This window comes from Podarcis tiliguerta, assembly GCF_965153285.1.
Source record: "Podarcis tiliguerta genome assembly, chromosome: 2".
NCBI classification, from domain to species: Eukaryota; Metazoa; Chordata; class Lepidosauria; order Squamata; family Lacertidae; genus Podarcis; species Podarcis tiliguerta.
Genome location: NC_139535.1, coordinates 102,830,016 through 102,855,414, shown reverse-complemented (window position 1 = coordinate 102,855,414; position 25,399 = coordinate 102,830,016). Strand labels below are relative to the sequence as shown.

The following is a 25,399-nucleotide window of genomic DNA, read 5'->3' as shown; positions in this document are numbered from 1 at the left end:
TGACAATAGCATACAGGGGACAATAAGCTCAGCAAATCTGGGACCTCAGGATGCATGTGTAGCCTGCATGTTTTAACACATGCACATCAAGTGAAAATCCTGCTGCTGATTTTTTTTTTTTTAAACATACCAAAGTCTGGCTTTCCTCAGTTCTGGCAGGAGGTTCACATTTCTGGCTTTAACACACCCAAATATTCTGTCAACAGTCCCGGGTCTTGTTGTGTTGTTTTTGTAAGTGCTGCCAAACCTAAATCCTACCCATTTAATGTTACGGGATTTGTATGTTTCAGCTGTAAAAACGTCTTGACTACTGGGAGAAATGGCTCAGGGCAGAGTTCCTTTTGCTGGAGAGTGACGCGCAACCTTATCTCTCCCTTCCCATTTCTTGAGGATGAACCATAATGCCACATTTAATTCATGCACCGAAAGGCAATGCAGTCATTGTAATGATAATGAAATGGAGCGCAGTCCATTAGTGAAAATTGGTTGTCTACAATAGACAATTCTCATTTCAAGTTTCTGTCAGCATCTTAATCATTCGGATCTGCGCCTCCCATCACCATTTTCCATCAGTCCAATTCAGCTCCCTCTTAATTTACTAGACTGTTTTGGCTTTTCGCTAGTATTAACGGAATCGGAATCAAATCCACCTGAATACAAACACATCTTTTAGATCAATGTGTTGTATAACCTTGATCTTTAGGATGAGGAAAAGGCTGAACTAAATATTATTGAAGCAGGGAAGACCCATAGCAACAGGTGGAAGTGAAGTGGAATTTTAAAATACCGCTTTCATCTTTTTCTCTCACTCCAGGATGAGGTGCTGTATGTTAACGATGTCCTTTAAACCACATTGTAAAAATCAATTAGCAATGAAAGCTTCCACATGCCTGGCAGGTAATTTGTTGGAGATGAACTTCGTTAACATGCTGGGTAAATATACCACTTCCACATAGACTGGAGCGTGCTGAGGATCACGGATGTCGTTTACACGAGCCCTTTCTGCAGATTTAACATGGTTTTTACCCCTCAAAGGAACATTTCCCAGTGGTAAGTACTGTGCTAAAAGTTGATTTAAGTTGGCACTTTAACAAACAGAACGGATTTTATGCCCTGCTTAGAATAATTACAGAGCCATTGTCTGAACTGTTCAGTGCAATGCAGCAAGGTCTGCTTGTGTGGATCAGAATTGTCGGCTGGCATGAAAACGTCGTATTCCACCACACACTTATCTAGGGGTAAACCCTACTAGATTTAGAGGGGATTTTGTGTGGCGGTGCGTAGGATTATACTGCCAACCGCAAAATTACCAGAGCAAAATGGCTACTAATTGCACACTTCCTGTTTATGATGGTTTTGTACAAGGTGCCTGCATTCTAATCAAAACAAATTAATTCCTTTTTTAAAATTGTCACTGCTGTTGGAAAGAAAACAATGACCAAAAGAAAATGGAGGGGTGGGGGGAAGTGAGAAACCAAAAAGCAGATGGATGATTGAACATTATTAGAAAGCTTAGGGGTGTAGCTCTTCTGCAGATCATTATTATTATTATTATTATTATTATTAAATTTCTATACCATCCTATACCTGAAGGTATCAGGGCGGTTCACATCAAATATCAAATACATAAAATCAAAACAAAACCAACAACCCAATAAAAAACAAACCCAAAACAGCCCAATTTTTTAAAAGGGTATAGGTAGACCAAGTTAGGCAAAGGCCTGGTTGAAAAGGAAAATTTCAAGGTGTATAGTGAAGGCGCCAGGCGAGCTTCCCTGGGGAGAGCATTCCACAGACAGGGAGCCACTGCAGAGAAGGACCGTTCTCGTGTTGCCACCCTCCTGACCTCTCACAGAGGAGGCATATAAAGAAGGGCCTCAGAAGATGATCTCAGGCTCTGGGTAGGTTCATATGGAAAGAGGCGGTCCTTGAGGTATTGTGGTCCTGAGCCATTTAAGGCTTTATAGGTCAAAACCAGCACTTTGAATTGGGCCCAGAAACTAATGGGTAGCCAGTACAGTTGGACCAGGTTTGGTGTAATATACTCAAACCACCTTGCTCTGGTGATCAGCTTGGATGCTGAATTCTGCACCAGCTGAAGTTTCCAAACCGTCTTGGTGATCCAAGGAAAATTTTTAATTTTCTCATGGACATTTCATCAGTATGTACAGAAGTTTAGGGGCCAAATTCAACTGATTAATCTCACTAGTGGAAGCCCTCACAAAAACTTTCCGTCGTTGCTGCTCCCCACGAACAGCCAATGGGCAGGAAAAGACCCAGAAGGCCAAATGAAATCAACAGGCTAGCAGTTCCACATCTCTGTTGTAACATACATTTCCCAAACATCTGGTACCAGATGCACACCTTTTTCTGTATGTGAATTTCAGGCACAATGTGCTCTTATGCTTCCATAAGTTTTACATTTAGAGCGATGCATCAGTGTTCTCAGTCCCTGTTCAACATTCTCAGCATCTCCTGGGTTTAAGGGGGCCGGACCACAGCAGTGACTCATACAGATATGCAACAGGCACTACCTATTTTTTAGAAAGGGGATTTATTTTAAGATATACAAAACCACACATCCATTACAAAGTATCTTTTTATGATATACTGAGATAAACCAGTGACTTAGTCTATAAGAGAACAATGTCAGAAGGAAGGAGATTCCAGGAAAAGAGAAACCTAAAGAAAGAGAAAGTGAGAAAAAAGGAAAAGAAAGAAATGAAATAAAGATAAAGAAGAAAATAATAAAAGGACTTCTGGGTCTCTGTCCTGCTGCTACATATGACATTCACTCCATAAGATCCAACCATTCTAGAACCCAGTATTTTTTCAGTCTTCAAATCCAGATACTACAAGATCATTTTCTCTTTCATGCAAAAAAGTTGGTAAGAATTTTTCAACCCTTAACAAATGTTAGTTGTGATTGTTCTCTAATCAAACATGTTAACTCTGCCACCTCAGCCAAGTTCAATAGTTTTATCAGCTATTCTTCTATAGTGGGGTAGGGTTGTGTCTTTCCATCTTGGTGCATCGAGCAATCTCGCCGCTTTAATCATATATTGGAGCAATCTTCCATAATCCTTTTCTAATTGTGTTTCTATTGGCCCCAAAAGAAAGAATAACAGGCATTATCTTCCGAGGGCCACTGTATTCTGCTCTGGTCAGACCTCACCTGGACTACTGTGTCCAGTTCTGGGCACCACAGTTCAAGAAGGTCACTGACAAACTGGAACGTGTCCAGAGGAGGGCAACCAAAATGGTCAAAGGCCTGGAAACGATGCCTTATGAGGAACGGCTAAGGGAGCTGGGCATGTTTAGCCTGGAGAAGAGCAGGTTAAGGGGTGATATGATAGCCATGTTCAAATATATAAAAGGATGTCACATAGAGGAGGGAGAAAGGTTGTTTTCTGCTGCTCCAGAGAAGCGGACACAGAGCAATGGATCCAAACTACAAGAAGGAAGATTCCACCTAAACATTAGGAAGAACTTCCTGACAGTAAGAGCTGTTCGACAGTGGAATTTGCTGCCAAGGAGTGTGGTGGAGTCTCCTTCTTTGGAGGTCTTTAAGCAGAGGCTTGACAACCATATGTCAGGAGTGCTCTGGTGGTGTTTCCTGCTTGGCAGGGGGTTGGACTCAATGGCCCTTGTGGTCTCTTCCAACTCTATGATTCTATGATTCTATGATTCTACCCTGCTGACATCGGGAGCAATTGAATGATCCAGACATGCAGAAGAATCGATCCCATGCAGCAGAGGTTGCTGAGGAGGGAGAGAAGGAGGCGAGACCTGAAAGATAAATCATACAGAGCTGCAGCAGGCATCCTCTGGGTGTTTGTGCTTGGACTTAAAGGAACCTCAGTTTATTTTGCTTGCTTGCTTGCTTATTACAGCAGCTGTTCTCACTACAGCACTCTGGTACACAAACTGAGGAGGACTGTGCCAGCCCACAGGCATCTAAATTACATCAATCAGCTGTGATGGGCCATCCAAAACTCAGTGATATACTTCTGACATGACCTTCAGTGCTGAACCAGTTGCCCACTCCACCTGTTGATGACGTTGATCCAGGAGAATGAGAGCCACAAAACAGGTAAGTTGATACCTTCCATTGGCCCAATGTCTGTAAGCTCTTGGGCACTGAGGCTAGACCTCCAAGCACATCTCCTCAGTGCAGCAACTATTAACACCCCTAATAATAAACAGTCCCAAATACAAGGCTTCTCCACACACCAGTGTCAGTCCAAGTAGTGGTGAAGTTGTGAGGAAACCTTAGGCTTTAAAACTCGGTGAGAAGCGAGGAGAGAGGGGTGAAAGAGAAAGAAAACAATTTCTGTGTGGGGTAATTCATGCCTTCCCTTGCTTTGGATGGGGAAGAATTGGATTCAGTTTACCTTTAAAGGAGAATTTGTCAAATTTGAACCAAAAGCCGGCCATCCTTCGCAATGTGCACACCTCCAGATTTTGCAGTGCAGTTCTGCAGCCAAAGAACGTATACAAAAATGCATATCCTGAGGTAAAGTGTGCCTAAAAACCCATCTATTATCGGTGAAAACCAATGCATCTTATTAGGAACAATTGCTTGGCAAGTGTGTGTGTGCGTTAGGCAAAATTACATGCAAGCATGCGTGTATTGTGTGAAATTCACACTTGCGTGCTGGTGGATGTTTGTGAGGATTTTTAAAAAGCAGCAACTAACCAAACAAAAATGTTATCTTCCCAAGGGTGGGGAGAAATGTTGTGTTTGCCTGGAAGTGTGGAGAAGTGAATCTAAGGCTGGAAAAAAAGAGAAAGCAATGGAAATTGAAAGGTTGAAACTGAAAGCCCATCCTTAAGGTTGAAACTGATGTGGAAGGATGAGAAGTTAACAGCCTGTGTTGGGAGAAACCAAACCAGGCTTCTGTCTCCTGGCAGAGGGAATGTGGAGTTTACATGCCACCAGAGCAGCTGTTTACAGCCACACCTCCTCTTACACCTCTGCAACAAAACTTCTTTTCCTTTCCTGTATTGGTAACAGTCCTTTCGATCTGTAGCTGTTTTGGCAGCCTAGCCGTTGGTGGCCCTCTAAGGATCTGAAGTGTTGTTTGTTTTGCTTTCTTCTAAGAAGCAGGCAAATGCCTTTTTTGATTTACAAGCTTAAGTAGGATTTTATTTTACTTTTTAAGCCTCCAGTTCATCAACAGGAGCAAAGTGTTTGGTTTTGAACTTTTCCAGCCCGGTTTGTTTAGCTTGGGTCTGGAGATGAAGCTGTTGTTGTTCTTAGAGCAAGCCATAAAAACATACGAAAATGCTAGAAATTGCATTAGAATAACAGACAGGGCAGCAGCCGTAAAGCACAGAAACAAACAAACAGAGATGATGCAGCCAAAATGTGTGATATATATAAAGACAGCTGCTGAGCTCAGGTTTAGCCAGGAGTCCCAAACCAGAGTGCTGTAAAAAAGAGAGACTCGAGTGCTTTCTTATCACTACAATGATCAAATCATTACACACGTTCTGGTGTTAGTGTTTTCATTCACTTAGACTGTGGGTGAGGTGGGGAACCTATGAGTCTCTAGTTGTTCTTGGACTCCAACTCCCATCAGTCCCAGCCAGCAAAGTCAATGGTGAGGGATGATGGGAGCTGTAGGAGGGTCACAGTTTCCCCACACCTGTCTTAGAAACACCATACCTATCATTTTCTAGTATGCGGGTTGCGCTGTGTCTAAACCACTGAGCCTCTTGGGCTCGCCAATCAGAAAATTGGCGGTTCGAATCCCCACAACAGAGTGAGCTCCCGTTGCTCTGTTCCAGTTCCTGCCAACCTAGCAGTTCGAAAGCACACCAGTGCAAGTGGATAAATAGGTACCACTGCAGTGTGAAGGTAAACGGCGTTTCCGTGCGCTCTGGTTTCCGTCATGGTGTTCTGTTGCACCAGAAGCGGTTTAGTCATGCTGGCCACATGACCCAGAAAGCAGTCTGTGGACAAACACCGGCTCCCTCAGCCTGAAAAGTGAGATGAGTGCCTCAACCTCCTAGTCGCCTTTGACTGGACTTAACTGTCCAGGGGTCCTTTACCTTTTACCTAGTACAGTGGTACCTCGGGTTAAGTATTTAATTCGTTCTGGAGGTCCATTCTTAACCTGAAACTGTTCTTAACCTGAAGCACCACTTTAGTTAATGGGGCCTCCCACTGCAGCCTGCATCCCGAAGCCTGGGGCGCAATGAGCAGCGCGCCCCGGGCTTCGGGCAGATATCCGCAAGCCTGGGGAGCCCGGCGGGAGTTCCCACTGGGCTCCCAAGGTTTGTGGACAGCTGCCTACAGCCCAAAACCCGGGGAGCGCAGCGGAGCGCACCCCGGGCTTCGGACAGCTCTCCGCACGCCTTGGGAGCCCGCGGGAGTTCCCGCCGGGCTCCCAAGGCTTGTGGATAGCAGCCTGTTCTGGGGGCTGGGGTCGGGGGAAGCTCAGGCTTTCCCCGCCCCAGCGCCGCGCCTGGGGGGGAAATATTTTTTTTTCTTTATTCCCCCCCCCCCCAAAAAAAACCTAGGTATGCCCTATGGGCCGGTGCGCCCTATAGGGCGAAAAATACAGTAGGTGAATAAACCATATTTCCTAAAGCTAAAAAAAAATAAATAGAGGGGGAGTTATGGAATACTCCCATCAGCCTCAGACAGCATGGGCTTTGTAGTCCACAACATCTGGAGAGCACAGTGGCGTAGCGTGGGGGTGCAGGGGGGCCCGGCCGCACCGGGCGCAACATCTGGGGGGCTCACTCGCAGCTCTCTGCCCCTACCTGGCTCACTCACTCTCTCTCACTGCAGTGCTGGCTGTGCGAATCCGATCCGAGCCGCCGGGTCGCCGCCCACTGTGGAGGGGAGGGTGCCAGGCGTGCGGTGCGGTGCGGAGAGAGAGCGAGGGACTATCTGGGGGAGGGACAGTGCACCGGGGGGGGCGCAAATTACTTGCCTTGCCCCGGGTTAGGGGGCGCAAATTACTTGCCTTGCCCCGGGTACTGACAACCCACGCTACGCCACTGGGAGAGCACCAGGTTGGTGAAGCCTGCACAGAAAGAAGGGAAGGAGTGACAGGAGCTGATCAAACATCCCACTTGCTGCAATCAGGTCAGTGCAATGAAAAACCAGGCTTATAACACAAACGGAGCACAGGAAGTTGCCTCCTGCCACATCCAACTCTTGGCCCATCTAGCTTAGTAGTGTTTACACTGACTGGCAGCTGCACTGCCAAGGTATGCGCCTTGCTACAGAATTACATCCCCTCTCCAGAAATAAACCTGCAGCGACTGCTGTTAAACTCTTACATCTGCTTTCTCCCAAAGAGCCGGTTCCTATATGGAGCAGTTTTCCTCCGCATGTCGAGGAATCTGCTTACAAAGCATTATGTCAGAATAAAGAAAGAATTACATTTGTAGATGGGTTTTTTTCCCCCCTCGCTCAGAGAATATCCATGAACAGGAGTCGGCGGAAAGCAAGTCCCCAGTTCTCGAGCGTTACTTCAAAATACGTATGGATTTTTGCATTCCAGACTAACATTTTCCACATGCATTCCTCAGTGGAGAAAAAAAGAGAGAAAGTTATGCCAAACTGACTCAAATGTCTCCAAAAACACCCTACACTGCACAATGGATGTTCTCTTAACGCAGTCAGTAGCAGAATTCCAATATGCGACTCTAGGAAATTATGGTAAACAGGATATCGACAGGTCATGGTGTCAAAACATGCCCACATGTTGCTTGGATTCGCATTTACTCATCTTTCTTTCTTTCTTTCTTTCTCTCTCTCTCTCTCTCTCTCTCTCTCTCTCAAAGGTTGTTGGCAAAGACCACACACAGAGGTGTGTGTATTTATGGATTCATGACCTCCGAGAAGCCCTGCTATTGTTTACCATTCTGCAAGAAAGCCAGAGAGAGCTATAATGTGATAATAATAGTGAAAGCCTCCTAACATATATATTTCTGGTGCGTCAGCAAAAAGTCAGCAGGGGCTCTCCAGCTGGCACCGTCATATGAGTGAGCTACACGGGGAGGCCATGCACCCTGGCAGCTTCTGCTGCTGTATAGAAACTCCAGCAAAAGGAGAGAGAGAGAAAGAAGTGAGGAGCTATGGGGAGAGTGGGATTTGCAACTGAGAGCACTCCAGAGGGCTGCTTATTGTAGGCTCAGTGCTCCTCATGCAATAGGAACGGGGGGAGAAATTCAGTTCAGTTAAACTGAAAGGCAAACTCCCCAAATTCATACCTTCTGAAAACAATTAAATGAACCAAAACTCAGCCAGTCTTTAAAATCCGCACGTCTCTGAATTTTGCGGCAGCTAGACTGGTGGCTGGGAGCAGCCATCGAGACCACATAACACCGGTCCTGAAAGACCTACATTGGCTCCCAGTACGTTTCCGAGCACAATTCAAAGTGTTGGCGCTGGCCTTTAAAGCCCTAAACAGCCTCGGCCCAGTAAACCTGAAGGAGTGTTTCCACCCACATTGTTCTGCCCGGACACTGAAGTCCAGCTCTGAGGGCATTCTGGCGGTTCCCTCACTGCGAGAAGTGAGGTTACAGGGAACCAGGCAGAGGGCCTTTTCGGTAGTGGCACCTGCCCTGTGGAACACCCTCCCATCAGATGTACTGGAAATAAGCAACTATCTGACTTTTAGAAGACATCTGAAGGCAGTCCTGTTTAGGGAAGTTTTTAATGTTTGATGCTTTATTGCATTTTTAATATTCTGTTGGGAGCCACCCAGAGTGGTTGGGGTAACTCAGCCAGATGGGCGGGGTATAAATTATTATTATTATTATTATTATTATTATTATTCATTTATTTATTTGCAATCCAGTGCTCCAGCCAACTATTGTGTAAAAAGGGGGCAGGATAAACTGAAATAGGCATGCATACATCAGTGAAAATAACATACCAAGCAAAGCATCATATTCAGGGAAATTGCTTGGCAAAACTGTATCTATTAGGCATAATTGCATACAGAAATGTCTATATTAGGATAAATTAAGACTAACCTGATAAATTTCAGTTGGAACTTCTTTTTAAAGAAATCCATGAACTAATGTGGAAAGCTAGAAAAATGAATTTTGGATTGGGAAACTGGGAAACTGAAATCGACAGATTCAGCCATTCTTCCTTATGCATTCATGTTTTCTTTCAGCATCTACATGATGTCATTGCCATGCCAACCCACACCCCTCCCATTTAATCCAGAATTGCACTTTCTGGGGGTGGGGAATCCATTAAGTTTAAAAGGAATGTTGCAGAATGTAACCATATCTCAGGGAGATCTTTCTCTCATAAGACCTAAAAGTCCTACTGTGGCATGAACACCGCTTTAGGAAATTTAAAACAGGAATAATCTCAAAAATTACATCTGTGTCTGTCAGCAGTCTGTTTACACTCTCGCAGCTCATGGTGGTTCATAAAAGGTTGCTAGCATTTAGCACCTGACGGAGTTTGCATCCCACGCCAAGTCAACTGGGCTTGTCAGCCTCCGCGTGGTTCCTCCGTGACTTGCCTCAACACGAACTTGAGCCACCACTTCTGAATAATTGTGTCTAAAAATACCTTCTGGCCACAGCCTGAAGTCCAGGGAGCCATTCCTGGTTTCTACGTAGATCTCAGTGTTTACCGGAGAACAGAAGCTTGGGGGAAAGAGTCCCTGCCATTTGGTTGTTTGTGTCGGGTTTCTTTGGGTGCCAATTTGCTTTTCAATATGACTGAATTAATTGAGAGCAGCAGTGAATATGGCCTGGCTAATGCTAAAGCATATATACTCAGAGTTGAGAGTGGATTTCATGCTCTTTATTCAGCTCATAGTGGTGAGGAGGAATGAAAGTCCCCTCAAAGTATCTGCTTTATATACATTATTTACACAATGGGCTGCACGTGATTGGCTAATTCCGGAATTCTCCTGTGGGCCAATCAGGTTGTGGATTCACTTCCATCTGGAGCCGGATTGGGTGGCTCCTGCAGACCAATCATACTGCTGCATTGTTCTAGGACCAATCATACTGCTGCATTTTGGATCCTATTGTTCTAGGACCAATCAGACTGCTGCATTTTGGATCCTATTCAACTCAGTACATAACAGAAAGAAAGAAAGAAAGAAAAAAAGAAAGAAAGAAAGAAGAAAAACATGCACCCACTTTATAACCAAACATGCACATGGTTTGGCCCGAAGCCTGTGGAGATATCCCTAAACCTGTTTATCTTCATCCTTTGTCCCTATCATCTCTCCTTCCTTCCCTACTTCTATTGTTTCTTTTGATTATCTTTTTTAAAACCTTGGGATTGTAAGACCTCAGGGCAGCAATATGTCTTCCCCACCCTTATGCTAGTTTCAGGCACCATCCCTGCTGAGGGTGCTATGTAATTTCGATAATAAACTGTGGGGTGGGGAAAGGCTTTCAGTTTTTTATGCTCCTTCCTTTGGGGGATATACCATCGTCCTCCATCGCTACTTATTTTTTTAAAAAAAACCTATAAATTAAGTGCTTTGTGTGATATATCTGAACATGTACTTTGGCGCTTATCTGCGCTTCAAATTCTGTTCTACACTTTCCTCTTCCCACCCAAATAATTGCCAGAGGCCCTCCCAACTGCCTGAACGCTAGGATGTAATTTATCTAGGCCTAGTGCCCTATCAATTTTAATAGCTTTAATTACCCAACTGTCTGCTTTGATTAAACATAAAAACCTTTTAATATAACTCACCACTCCCTCTCAGTATACGCACACAAACAAAAGCGTTAGGCGCCCTGATTAACCCTACAGTAAAGGGCATCTTATGCTTTCTGTTCCTGAACCATTCAAGCAGTTCTGTCATAATCCTAGCAGTTTCCTCTGTCTTTTAATTTTATTTTCACAAAAGTGTCATGATCTCGGTTGCTTTGCAGATAAATTAATGCGCCCAAATACTGTAGCTACGAACACAGAGAGTAATTTTTGATCACTTCCAGAAGGAGATGGAAAGATCTGCCCATTTTGCCAATCTAAATTTCAGTGATCCATATTCTGCAGCAATTTGTGATTTAAAAAAAAAAAAAAATCAGCAGCACTTTAGTGCAAATTTATGCTAATAAACACATTTTTGACTAACGTACACATGTTTACAAGCAATTTCCGTAATATGCATTTTGGTATCTTCTTTCCATGGATATCTTTATAGTTATGTACACTTTTACGTAAGACATTCACTTTTGTAAACATTGGTTGGTTGGCAAACTGCATTACAAAATTCGGTTGAGTGTGAATTTCAACAGAAAGATGTGCATTGGTTCATCTATTTGAAATGAGCAAATTTGAAAGATTCAGATTTAAATACAAGCTGAATCAAATTCCTCCCTCACCCCTACTTCCAGATCTTTAACTTAAAAGTATGTAAAAGGCACATCCCTTAATTTCATGATTTCAACAGTGCAATCTTATACTGTCTTCTCAAAATCCAGCCGGTATCAACATCACAGGAGCTGGGGCTCATCAGAAAGTCGGCCATCCTAAATGAAAGCAGAGTAGGCAAACTTAAAAGACTGATGGCAAGATATCGTCAGTATTGTGAATATAAGCACAAATGGTGTGTTCAGTTCAATTGCTGAGTGACACTTGAGTGAAATACTGGAAGACCACTGTAAATGATACTGAGCTAGCTGGACTTATAGTTTCACTTGAAGGTAGTGTAGTAGTAGTAGTAGTAATTTATTTATAGCCCACCCATCTGGCTGGGATTCCCCAGCCACTCTGGGTGGCTCCCAACAGAATATTAAAAACACTATAAAACATTAAACATTTTTTTTAAATTCCCTAAACAGGATTGTGTTCTAAAAATCAGATAGTTGTTGTATTTCCTTGACATCTGATGGGATGTCGCAGGGCGGGTGCCACTACTGAGAAGGCCCTCTGCCTGGTTCCCTGTAACCTCACTTCTCGCAGGAGGGAACCACCAGAAGGCCCTCGGAGCTGGACCTCAGTGTCTGGGCTGAACGATGGGGGTGGAGACGCTCCTTCAGGTATACTGGGCTGAGGCCGGTTAGAGCTTTAAAGGTCAGCACCAACACTTTGAACTGTGCTCGGAAACGTACTGGGAGCCAATGTAGGTCTTTCAGGTGTTATATGGTCTTGGCAGCCTCTCCCAGTCACCAGTCTAGCTGCTGCGTTTTGGATTAGTTGCAGTTTCTGGGTCACCTTCAAAGGTAGCCCCACCTAGAACACATTGCAGTAGTCCAAGCGAGAGATAACTAAAGTATGTACCACTCTGGCAAGACAGTCTGCGGGCAGGTAGGGTCTCAGCCTGCGTACCAGATGGAGCTGGTAAACAGCTGCCCTGGACACAGAATTGACCTGCACCTCCATAGACAGCTGCTGGTCCAAAATGACTCCCAGGCTGCGCACCTGGTCCTTCAGGGGCACGGTTACCCAATCCAGGACCAGGGAGACCTCCACCCCCACCCACCCCCTGTCCCCAAAAAACAGTACTTCTGTATTGTCAGAATTCAGCCTCAATCTGTTAGTCGCCATCCATCCTCCAACCGCCTCCAGACACTCACACAGTATAGGGATTGAAGGAAGGGAACCATAGAATTGTAAAATTGGAAGGGACCACAAGGTTCATCTAGTGCAAACAACTGCAATGCAGGACACTTTTGGCCAACACAGGGCTCATACCCCGTCTCATGTTCTGCCAACTGAGTCATGTGAAACAGAAAATTGTCATCCGAATTTGGATTTCAGTAAATCGTAGCTTCATGTCTCGGCAGCGATATTTCACCAGCTCAGAAATTGCCGTGAGAATGGGGCCCAGGGATGCCCCTAAATGCCCAGTACACTTCTACAATCTACTCCTCCCTCCCTTCTGGGCTACATCTTTGCTCATGCTCAGACGGAAAGTACCCCCTCCCCATCTCTCTCTTGATATTCAGAAGGCTGGATCTAAGTACAGTACATCACCCCTCAAGTCTTTCCTAAACCATGCCAGCCACAATCTATTCCACTCTCTCATTAAGAAGGTTGTTAAAGAGTCACTCTCTGCGATGATGAAAACCAAGCCGCAGTCTTGCACATTTGACACATTGGGCATAGGCTGTGTTTGAAGGGAGCGTTTCATCTCCGTTCCAGGGCAGATTCCTGCATATAAATGTTTCATACTTTTCTGTTCTCTTGTGACATCTAATTGCTTTAAAGTGATAATCAATCCTTTTCATAGCACGCCAGTTTCGTCCCTGATCTGGCAAAGAACAAAGTGTCTTGCTTTGTGCACGCTGAGAGGACAAATCTGCTAGGAAGTTCTTCTCGGCATGTTGCGCCAGAATGAACCAGAATTGCATGCATTGTGATCCCTGTAAAACCAATAGGTCTAATCAAAGGTGCATATGTAAACTTTTCAGGTCTGTGGCTAGTTATTTTCCCCCCCTTGGGGACTGAACATTATCCGGAGTGAAACAGCTATTCCAACAGTTTCCCAGGCAGTTAAATTACATATTTTTCACCAACCACAAGCAAATATTTAGAAGACACAATTTTAATTACATTCCTATTCTTATTAGTACAGGAAATGATGTGCTATTCATTCATTAAATGGCCCTCACCCAAGCTAGGCTAGAGCTTTGCTTGGCCTGGTACGAAAGCATACTTTATAAACATATCAACATTTATTTACCAACACATTACTAATAACAATAATAACAATAATTTATTATTTATACCCCGCCCATCTGGGTGGGCATCCCCAGCCACTCTGGGCGCCTTCCAACAAAATATTAAAATACAGTAATGCATCAAACATTAAAAGCTTCCCTAAACAGGGCTGCCTTCAGATGTCTTCTAAAAGTCTGGTAGTTGTTCTCTTTGACATCTGGTGGGAGGGCATTCCACAGGGCGAGTGCCACTACCGAGAAGGTCCTCTGCCTGGTTGCCTGTAACTTGGCTTCTCGCAGTGAGGGAACTGCCAGAAGGCCCTCGGCGCTGGACCTCAGTGTCAGGGTAGAATGATGGGGGTGGAGACGCTCCTTCAGGTATACTGGACCGAGGCCGTTTAGGGCTTTAAAGGCCAGCACCAACACTTTGAATTGTGCTTGGAAACGTACTGGGAGCCAATGTAGGTCTTTCAAGACCGGTGTTATGTGGTCTCAGTGGCCACTCCCAGTCATTAGTCTAGCTGCCGCATTCTGGATTAGTAGTAGTTTCTGGGTCACCTTCAAAGGTAGCCCCACATACCAGTGTGATCTGTAGAATATCCAAAGGCTAGGATCCAAAGGGGTATAAAAGCACACGTTCTGTGAACATATATATTTATTTTCCCGTTTTTTCTCTTTGGAAGTTGCTCTGCTCAAGATTCCCTCAAATTTCTCTTCACTCACCTCCAAGTTCAAAAAGCGACTGGGGGGATTTGGCATGAGAGTAGGTTAAAGTGAAATATTGGGTGAGGAGAGATAATCAGGCAAGACCCAGCAGCAGATTCTCTAAACATTTGAAATGTTCTTGTGGCAAATCCCCCAACTGCTTTTTTCATCTGCTCTTTGCAGATTTTGGGAGGCACCTTCTGATCTGAACAGGAATTGGATGGCAGAAACTGGGTGCACTCACAGAAATTAGATGTACAGCAATCTGGACTTCAGCTCAGTGGACAGATCTAACTGTGTCTTCCTATCCTTCAACCCCAGTCCTCCATCTGTGGTGGTGGGGGGGAGAGTTTTGTTTTTCTAAAAAAAGAATTATGAATGACCTCACTGACCAGTTTATTTAATTTATATACTACCCTAAACCCACAGGTCTCAAGGCAGTTCACAAGTTGCAGGTCTTGGCGAAAAGTGAAGGTAGCACTTCGAGGATAATTAAGTAATATTCCACCCGGCCAATTTGGATGCCAATAAAAGTTGCCACAGACATTTCTAATATCATGGTCTTTCCAACAAGTGGCTTCTGTCCAGGTTTGCTAATTAGGATCCCCACAACATTTAAAGTTGTTATTTATTGGGTTGTTGTTTTTATTTTGATTAAGTATTTTGTGGTTTTATATTTTGATTTTATTCTGTGAACCACCCTGAGACCTCTGGGTATAGGATGGTATATAAATTCAATTAATAATAATAATAATAATAATAATAATAATAATAATAAAGGGGGTGTGGTTCACAGCCAAATTGCAGCAGTCAGTGGGTAGATGTTGACTTCAGGGGAACTAGACATGTTTTCTAAGTTGGCATATGGGTATGACCAAGGCTATTTTTCTAGAAAAAGAGGTGCCGGAAACCATGAACACCTCTCTCGACAATGGAACCCTACTGAGAGGTGCTAGAACTTGAGTTCAGTCGAGTTCTGGATGAAAAAAAAAGCCCTGGCTATAGAGACTCATTTGACCGCTCAGTTGCAAATGACAATGTTGACGAAGTAGGTTGTCTTGTGCCATCCATGTTCCTGGTGCTTTATAGAGTAACATCAGGATAAGGCAGGCCTCTGCCACAAAGAGATGACAATGAACTTTAGAAATTGAAGCGGCGAGAGATAACGAAGTCTAGATGTGATCAGGGAAGAGTAACGGGATATATATGCAAAGGGAAAGGTGGTTACATATCGCCATTAAGCTGGTGAATTTCTTCACTCCGCACATCATGCCTTGAAGATCAATCAGGGCACACAATAGAGTGACGATTCAGCAATCACTAGCCCACCCAGAAGGCTCCAGTGTGAATCTCCCCTTGAAAGGTCAAAAGGGGAAAGATCCTTTCGAGACATGTGTGTACCGGAGACCAAGCAAACTTTCACATAGACAAAAATAATTGATCCCGCATCATACAAAGCACTGCCAAGTATTATGAGTCTTCTCCAGTGGCATGCTTGCATTGATGTCAACAGCGCTACATTCCTTCCCTTGGAATCTCGACCCTTTAAAAAAGAAATAACAACTTTCCTGCAATTTTTAAAAAAGCTTTTTGGAGCCCCTTTGGCACTTCACATTTCACATGGGCTGCTCGAGAGGGTGAAAAGCAGTTCAAAGAGAAGAGCATACTCTGCCCTTTGAGATGTGCTCAGTTGACAGGTATCATTTAAAGGCTGGCACTGGGTGCATTAAGCAAAGTCCACAGTGCATGAACCTTTGGCCTGTGCCAAATGGGTTTACCACGCTCTTTGACTTCACAAGGGCTCTGTATTCTTGCAGGGCTCAGATAGAGGCAGATGACAACATAGCATTATAGTCAAGAACTTTTAGAGCACTCCGAACCTTAGTCTGAAATGTCTTTGCTTTGTTTCCATTACAAGAGCGCACAAGTGCCTCCAGGTTAAGCATCTAAACCATGTTCAAGTTTCCCAAACATGCTAGGAATGAGCGAATTGTGATGAATGACTTGAATAAGAGGGGCACTTCTCTCCCCCCAGTGAATTGTGTGGCAATAGTGAGGATATGGCTGGGGAGTGCAGGTGTGTGGATAGTTTGGGGAGAAGTGTGTGAGGGAAAAAGGAAGGAAACAGTATATGTTGTTCTGCCAGAAGCGCCACTTTACAGAACTCTCTCTTTTTGTCCTATAGCTAGGCATGGGGGAGAAATTTGAGTACAGTTGTACCTCGGAAGTCGAACATAATCCGTTCTGGAAGTCCATTAGAAGAAGAAGAAGAAGAAGAAGAAGAAGAAGAAGAAGAAGAAGAAGAAGAAGAGTTTGGATTTGATATCCCATTTTATCACTACCCGAAGGAGTCTCAAAGTGGCTAACATTCTCCTTTCCCTTCCTCCCCCACAACAAACACTCTGTGAGGTGAGTGGGGCTGAGAGACTTCAGAGAAGTGTGACTGGCCCAAGGTCACCCAGCAGCTGCATGTGGAGGAGCGGGGAATCGAACCCGGTTCACCAGATTGCGAGTCCACCGCTCTTAACCACTACACCACACTGGCTCTTCAGTGTGATTTCCGAAACGTTTTGATTTCCAAAGCGCGGCTTGTGATTGGCTGCAGAAAGCTCCTGCAGCCAATCGGAAGTCCCTCCGGATGTCCGGGTTCCGAAAGAACGTTCAAAAACCGGAACACTCACTTCTGGTTTTTGATCGTTCGGGAGCCGGAACGTTCAACTTGCAAGGCATTCAGGAGCTGAGGTACGACTGTATTTGTTTATTTCATAAAATTCATACACAACTTGTTAAAACAAAAACTCAAAGCAGTTCAGTTCACACTGAGAGTGAACACTATGCCAATTCGCATTTTCCAGAACAATAGGAGCACCAAGGCAAAGCAGTTCTCCAGCCAAGAATATGTACGAAAATGCAAATAAAGTGCTCATAAATTTGTTGACCCTCTGTGGTGGATGCCGTTGTGGGTGCCCGTCACAATTTTGGTGGCAGAAGCCCCACCTCTTCGGCCACTTCCTGGGCAGCAAAGGATGTGCTAGGACTAAGCTTGCCGCTCGGCGATTGGATTCAGCCCGCTCACACAATTGGCCAATCACGACCGGGCTTGGGAGTGGGCCGATCCCAGGGGATTAAAAGAGGACCAGCTTCCTCCAGGAATACTTGAAGCTGCGTCACCTTTTTGAGTGCTGGGCCCCCCAAATTTATTGTAAATAAAATCCACGTGTTAGGCAAAATTGCGTGCAAATATTGGGGAAACCGTGCAAGAAAATGCATATTAATACCCATGAGAACTTGGGGGGGGGGGCAATGCAAACTGATATCAAAATCAGATTGCCTGGAAAAATGAACTAAGAGAAACTGAAAGCGAGAGATTTCCCCATTTCTAGATTGTATTGTATACAACAAACTGCAATGAATTATAAGCTGGAAACAAAGTGACTCTGGTAGAGGCAGTAGGAAACTCTCTGGAATTTGGATGCCCAATGCCTTTATACACTGGGATGTCTTTTAAAAACTCGGGCAATTGTTCTGAAATGTTGCATACATCATCGTCCACCACCACCACTTCCCAATGATTTGTTGTATGCGTAGGAGCTCCCAAGCTCCCTTTCTTGGACTGGCCACCTATTTGTTTCAATGAACAGAGCAGCTCCTTCAATTGAAATTAATGGGCAATGTCATGGAAGGCTTAAAGGACACATCAGTCAAGAAGCAAGAGTTTCCCAGTACGTTTCCAAGCACAATTAAAAGTGTTGATGCTGACTTTTAAAGCCCTGAACAGCCTCGGCCCCGTGTCTCCACCCCCATCGTTCAGCCCAGACTCTGAGGTCCAGCTACGAGGGCCTTCTGGCGGTTCCCTCATTGCGAGAAGTGAGGTTACAGGGAACCAGGCAAAGGGCCTTCTTGGTAGTGGCGCCCACCCCGTGGAACGCCCTCCCATCAGATGTCAAGGAAATAAACAACTATCTGACTTTTAGCAGACATTTGAAGACAGCCCTGTTTAGGGAAGTTTTTAACGCCAGTGTGGTGTAGTGGTTAAGAGCGGTAGACTCCTAATCTGGGGAACCGGGTTCGCGTCTCCGCTCCTCCACATGCAGCTGCTGGGTGACCTTGGGCCAGTCACACTTCTTTGAAGTCTCTCAGCCCCACTCACCTCACAGAGTGTTTGTTGTGGGGGACGAAGGGAAAGGAGAATGTTAGCCGCTTTGAGACTCCTTAAAGGGAGTGAAAGGCGGGATATCAAATCCAAACTCCTCTTCTTCTTCTTCTTCTTCTTCTTCTTCTTCTTCTTCTTCTTCTTCTTCTTCTTCTTCTTCTTCTAACGTTTGATGTTTAACTGTATTTTTACTGTATTTTGTTGTAAGCCACCCAGAGTGGCTGGGGAAACCCAGCCAGATGGGCGGGGTATAAATAAATAAATTGCTGTTATTGTTTCATTGTCGCTCTTAAACGAGAACAGACCAGCAACATGGCTCCACCGCATACTACGGAGTGACTAAGCTGCAAGATGACACGATCCATGCAGACATCCCTGCACAAAAGCAAGAGATTTGTAGGCAGATCTCAGCACACCTAGGGCACCTAAATCAGGGAACCCGTGCGTGCAAACCTGACACTAAGGCAGCGTTGCAGTGACGTTTCCCAACTCTATTCAAACAGCTTCTCAGAATAAGTACCATGCGCACATATGCAAACAATCACCACTTTGGTTTAATTTACATCCATCCTCAAATTATATAAAGCCTGGCTCGAATCCGACGAAACCCACTGGGAGCTTTATTATTTTTATTTTTCGCTCATTTCAGTGGATTCTGGACAGGGCCCTCACTGGAGCAAGCCAAAAACAGGAAACGCAAAGGTCAAGCTGCTTTTGAATTTTATAGAGAGAACTTAAGATTCCAGCAAACTTTCGGGAGAAAATCTGGTAGCAGAGGAAGAAACATGGCAACAGCATGCCAATCATTTTGGAGACACGATTAGGATAGCAGGGGCAGCCTTGACAGTTGTAGGGCAATGATGAAGCCTTAGCAATGTATCAATGGACTACTGATGTCAGTGCTCTTCGAATGCAGCCACAGCCACAGCCACATGGAAGTCCTCTGCCCGTGGTGTGATCCCACACAGCTGGAGACTGTGTATGACTTGCACAAGCATATAAAGGTAAAGGTAAAGGTACCCCTGCCCGTACGGGCCAGTCTTGACAGACTCTAGGGTTGTGCGCCCATCTCACTCTATAGGCCGGGGGCCAGCGCTGTCCGGAGACACTTCCGGGTCACGTGGCCAGCGTGACGAAGCTGCTCTGGCGAGCCAGAGCCACACACAGAAACGCTGTTTACCTTCCCGCTAGTAAGCGGTCCCTATTTATCTACTTGCACCCGAGAGTGCTTTCGAACTGCTAGGTTGGCAGGCGCTGGGACCGAACAATGGGAGTGCACCCCGCCGCAGGGATTCGAACCGCCGACCTTTCGATCGGCAAGCCCTAGGCGCTGAGGCTTTAACCCACAGCGCCACCCGCGTCCCTGCACAAGCATATAGGTGGGGTCTAACACACTGGCTTTTCTCACGGTCGAGCCACACAGCCAGAAAGAAGTGAGTGGCACAGATTTCATCAGGGTGGACTATTTTAGAACATAGCTGCAGGCCTCCACACCACAAACTCCCTCCCTAAAAAGCTATCATGTCCAGCTTCAAGCTTCAAGGCTTCCTTTCCCCCAGATGTGGTCATATCCTCAGGGAAGCAAGGGTTCCTTTTGACCCAGTACAAAGAAACGTTTGAGTAGGACAGGGGATAAATTTGTTTCAGTTCACATTTAAAAGCAAATTTGCTTTGCTCACATTTTCAAACGTTATGAGAGCCATCCTTTGAAATGCACACTTCTGTGAATTTTGCAGCGCAGCACTCGAGGTAAGTAATATGTGCAAAAATGCATTTGCTAGCGTAAAGCGTGTGTATGCATTCCTGTATTGGCAAATGTGTGTGTGTGTGTGTGTGTGTGCGTGATAATTAGGGAAATTGCTTTGCAAAAAAAAAAAAAATTGCACACAAGTGTTCAGAATGAATCCGCTGTCAGGGAGTCGGGTGGAATCGACAGTGGTACCTCGGGTTAAGAACTTAATTTGTTCTGGAGGTCTGTTCTTGACCAGAAATTGTTCTTAACCTGAAGCACTACTTTAGCTAATGGGGCCTCCTGCTGCCACTGCGCCATCGGAGCACGATTTCTGTTCTCATCCTGAAGCAAAGTTCTTAACCCAAGGTAATATTTCTGGGTTAGCAGAGTCTGTAACCTGAAGCGTCTTTAACCTGAAGCGTATGTAACCCGAGGTACCACTGTACACACAGATAAAAACCATTCTGAAATAGATTTATATAAAAAAGTGTTTTTAAAAATACATTGAATTTTCCTTATGGTTCACCTAGTGTCACATTGTATATTGCACTTAAAACACATTTAAAATGTTTTATTTGCAGCTGTATAGCCAAGTCCAAGGAGAACAGGTCATTCGCAGATCAGAGAAAGACCGGGAAACACCGACTAACTTACAGATAAAAGGGACCCCTGACCATTAGGTCCAGTCGTGACCGACTCTGGGGTTGCACGCTCATCTCGCTTTATTGGCCGAGGGAGCCGGCGTACAGCTTCCGGGTCATGTGGCCAGCAGGTTGGCAGGAGCAGGGACTGAGCAACGGGAGCTTACCCCGTCACGGGGATTCGAACCGCCGACCTTCTGATTGGCAAGTCCTAGGCTCTGTGGTTTAACCCACAGCACCACCCACATCCCAACTTACAGATGGCTTCATTATTAAGGGAGCAGAACAGAGACTATATGGGAAACTTCCAAGTGTTGCTCCTGTCTAGATAAAGCAGTTGCCCAGACTGGCTTGTAACCCACCTTTCCCTCTCTAGCTCTCTGTTTGTCATAGAATCATAGAGTTGGAAGAGACCACAAGGGCCATCGAGTCCAACCCCCTGCCAAGCAGGAAACACCATCAGAGCACTCCTGACATATGGTTGTCAAGCCTCTGCTTAAAGACCTCCAAAGAAGGAGACTCCACCACACTCCTTGGCAGCAAATTCCACTGTCGAACAGCTCTTACTGTCAGGAAGTTCTTCCTAATGTTTAGGTGGAATCTTCTTTCTTGTAGTTTGGATCCATTGCTCCATGTCCGCTTCTCTGGAGCAGCAGAAAACAACCTTTCTCCCTCCTCTATGTGACATCCTTTTATATATTTGAACATGGCTATCATATCACCCCTTAACCTCCTCTTCTCCAGGCTAAACATGCCCAGCTCCCTTAGCCGTTCCTCATAAGGCATCGTTTCCAGGCCTTTGACCATTTTGGTTGCCCTCCTCTGGACACGTTCCAGTTTGTCAGTGTCCTTCTTGAACTGTTGTGCCCTTCCCTCTGTCTACAGTGAGCCCAAAGAGCCCCTCTCTATTTTTGCCTAGCTCTCTGCTTGGTAACATGCACTAGTTGCCATGTTCAGCGGTGGCCTGCAAATGCCATTGCCAAGTCTGAGTCCTGTGGACTGGGGCACCTGCCTGTTTCCTCTTCTTCATCTTCCTCTAAGCTCTCAGCCTCCAGCATGTCCCAGCTCTTCCCCTCCTCTGGGGTGTGGCTGGTTTCCCACCACCAGGAGCCAGGATCCAAATTCTCTCCCTCTGTGCTTTCCCTGGGGGCCTCTTGGTCAGGAGACTTCTACCGCTCCTCCTCACCCAGCCAGTCCCTAACATCCACATGTGCAGAACTGAACCTGAGATTGGTAAAATCAAGAAACAAAACCGACAGATTCACTCATCTCTCATTCCAAGCAGTGTTTTAAGAAAAACTGCTCCCTTTCCCTTATGGGGTATTCTGGAGCCTGTATAGAGTCCTTAAGTGGATTCCCTATCAGTAGGAGAAAATAACAGAGGCCAACCAGAGAATATTGAGAAGCAAAGCGATTCGTAAGCCTGATCTTTATTAGACTGTTGCAACAGGGTACCCACACCAATGAGAACTGTTGCAACAGGAGAAACCCACAACAATGGTGTGCAAGCCCTTATATAGACTTCTGAAATTGCCCGCCCTGTAGCCCAAGACCCTCCCAAATATCATACATACATCACAGAAGGAGGCAGTCTACAGCAGAAATCCTGCCTGCCAGGATACCTAATAATGGTCATTGGTTGCATTATCTGGGCAGCCTGGCCATTCTTTTGTGATGATTAATACTTTCGTTCCTGAATCCAGGTCACAGGCTCACCCTATTCATACACAAATATGCCCCTAAGACAGGATTTGTAAGCGAAAAGACAATGGGAAGGCTTTCCCCATTTGCCTCCCTTACTGCAGAGGAATATTTGAGATCATTCGGAGAGTCAAAATGGCATCAGGATTGCTCTCCTGTACTATTTCAGACACATGGTTCATATATTTAGATACGTGCACATTTATGAATATTTATTCTAAATTTGAGACCTTAAAATTTTTATAACACCAAACTGTGTTCTTGTTTGCTTGTTTCAAATTAAAATTGAACACTCAGGAGAATCTACTGGGAGCACCACAGGCCTCACTACCCAGTGAGGCTAATACCATGCATGGATTCCCAGATGGTTTCACCTGTAGTCTATGCTGTTGCTGAAGAAGGGCTTGTATACGTTCAGTTTCCAGTTGCGTCTTGAGGCCCCAAGACCCACCCCCCCAAAATACACAGGGACCCTTATATTAGTTTAAGTTTTGGGGCAAATTTTGGCCACAACTTTATTGAAATAGAATCATGTGAGTGGTATTGGCTTAGGCATTGACTCCCCACTATAACTGGCTCCACCTCTCAGGGTGATCGTCCAATGGGGTAAACCAAACAAGGGAGCAAGGTTGATGAGGACCAATCAAAGCTCACCCTGGGGTTCCTGTGGTCCTGGCATGGCCCCTCAAGCGGACTTCGGATGAGATCCAGGACCCCCAGATTCCTGGAGGGGCAGGTGATGGCCGCACCTCCCCTCCCCACAATCCAACTGAGCCAATGCCTAACCTCCACCTCACAAGTTGTGACAAGTTGCTAAGGGGTAGGCGAAAACCAAATGGCTAAAGCCAATCTGCCAAATGGAAAAAAATTCCTACCCAGCCCCTGTTCCAAAACAGGCGACCCAAACCAAAGCAAGGCCAAGCGACTCTACCTAAGCTAGGGAGGGTGGGCAGGTGTTCAGCAGATGCGAAGCAAATGCCCCACTTGCATCACACTGCCGTTTTTAAAGTCCCTGGGATCACGCCACCTACTGGCTATTGGCTAAAACCCCTTGGCGTGATCCCAGGGGAGTGGCCAGGACTTCCTGCTCCTCCTACCCTCCCCCCATTTTAACCCTGTCAAGTGAGCTCTTGGGTCCCGAGTGCAACCAGGACCCTCTGTTATGAGGATCCCATATGTTGCAGGATTCCAACTCTTCTCCCTGGCCACTGGACATCCTGACTGGGGCTGATGTGAGGTGCATTCTAGCAGCAGCAACAACAACAACAAGTTCTCCAACACCATGTTAGAGCCACAAGTGAATTTACAGGCGAAGGCACTAGATATAGCCTGAAAATACTGTACTCTTCTCAATAAAACAGGAGAAGGCAAAACATATTTTTCACTCTCCCACAAGCTTTTAAATGATAGATTTATCTGTCTGCTCTGGTCTTCCTCCAAGCAGGACAGAGATGTAACATACAACAAATCAGTGCCAGAAAACATTTCCTTGGCTGCACCTGAGGTGCCCAGAGCTAATTTACACTGGAGGTGAAGGAGATATTAAATCTTCTGCAAAGTAGCAGACATTTTTCCAGCAACGCAAGCCTGTTCTCAATTTTCACGGAGCCTTGCGAATCCTCTTCAGCCAGGAGACTCAAAACTCAAGGTTAGCATTTCTTCCTTGTTTCATGTCTAACCTTGGGAAATTAACTCAGATCCTCCTGACCGCCCCATCCCCATTGCCCCCCGTTTTAATGGAGATCTGTAAATTGAGGAGCTTGGTTTTTAAACATCCCTGAGTTCCTTTAGAAGCCTTCCCATTGCTCAAGCGAATAGAAGGCTTTGGGGGTTCCTAAGCCTGCCAAATAGCCCCTTATATGATTTGAGGAACACCGCTCCATTAAAGTAAAATAAAAATAAAAAGATCTCCAGCTGCACAATAGCCTAACCTTCTAAAAATTACGATCTGGCAACCATTATTCTGGTCCTTCCCTCTCTTCCCCCCACCCCCACCCCCAACTGATTTAAGTGTGTTGACTATTCTAGGCTTTTCATGCTGAGTTAGAAGAATAGAAAAATCTCATAGCAGTTCTTAAACCGCCCCCCCCCCGCCTCTTCCTTCCATTTGAATGTGGAAAGATGCCAATAGCTGATTGCCTATAAAGCAAAGATACCACCTGGGGTTTCTGCAGTCCGGTTATCTGCTGTGTTGTGTGAGCAGCTGAACATCCCAAGACAGTGCTATGGTTAACCAGAAACTATTGTATTACTTTACAACATTCCGTAACAGGCTCCAGGTCAAAAGCTAGCCCCGTAATCTTAACAATAACTTATCATAGGCTGTCTTCCTCTCTCGACTTGCAATTGAGTCCAGCACAGATCTATGTGCTGATGGATCTATATGATGGTGCTGCACCCAATATTGCCAGAATGGGGCATTTGGCCAGAAACTATTATTGCCAGAGAAAGGCTGTAAAACACAACACTATACTTGGTTTCTTCATGAGTTCCAGCTGCCCCTCTTTACCATGTGCAGACTCTATATTCAGGGCCAAAGCTGGTTTGCAATGTTAAAACAATCGGTCGGAATAGTATACCCTCCAACATTTCTCTGATTAAATTTTGTTGTTGTTGTTGTTGTTTAGTCGTTTAGTCGTGTCCGACTCTTCGTGACCCCATGGACCAGAGCACGCCAGGCACTTCTGTCTTCCACTGCCTCCCGCAGTTTGGTCAGACTCATGTGTGTAGCTTCGAAGACACTATCCAACCATCTCATCCTCTGTCGTCCCCTTCTCCTTGTGCCCTCCATCTTTCCCAACATCAGGGTCTTTTCCAGGGAGTCTTCTCTTCTCATGAGGTGGC

The 25,399-nt window shown here is 45.3% G+C and overlaps 2 long non-coding RNA genes across 2 annotated transcripts in view; both read left to right on the top strand.

Annotated features, from left to right (window-relative positions):
• LOC310671712 overlaps window positions 1-25,399 on the top strand; it is a 129,352-nt gene that overhangs the window by 73,949 nt on the left and 30,004 nt on the right. The gene's annotated exons all lie outside the window — the stretch shown is intronic.
• LOC310671764 lies at window positions 3,697-16,603 on the top strand. The gene is made up of 3 exons (XR_014508164.1): window positions 3,697-4,093; window positions 14,758-14,916; window positions 16,514-16,603. It is a non-coding gene; the product is annotated as an uncharacterized lncRNA (long non-coding RNA).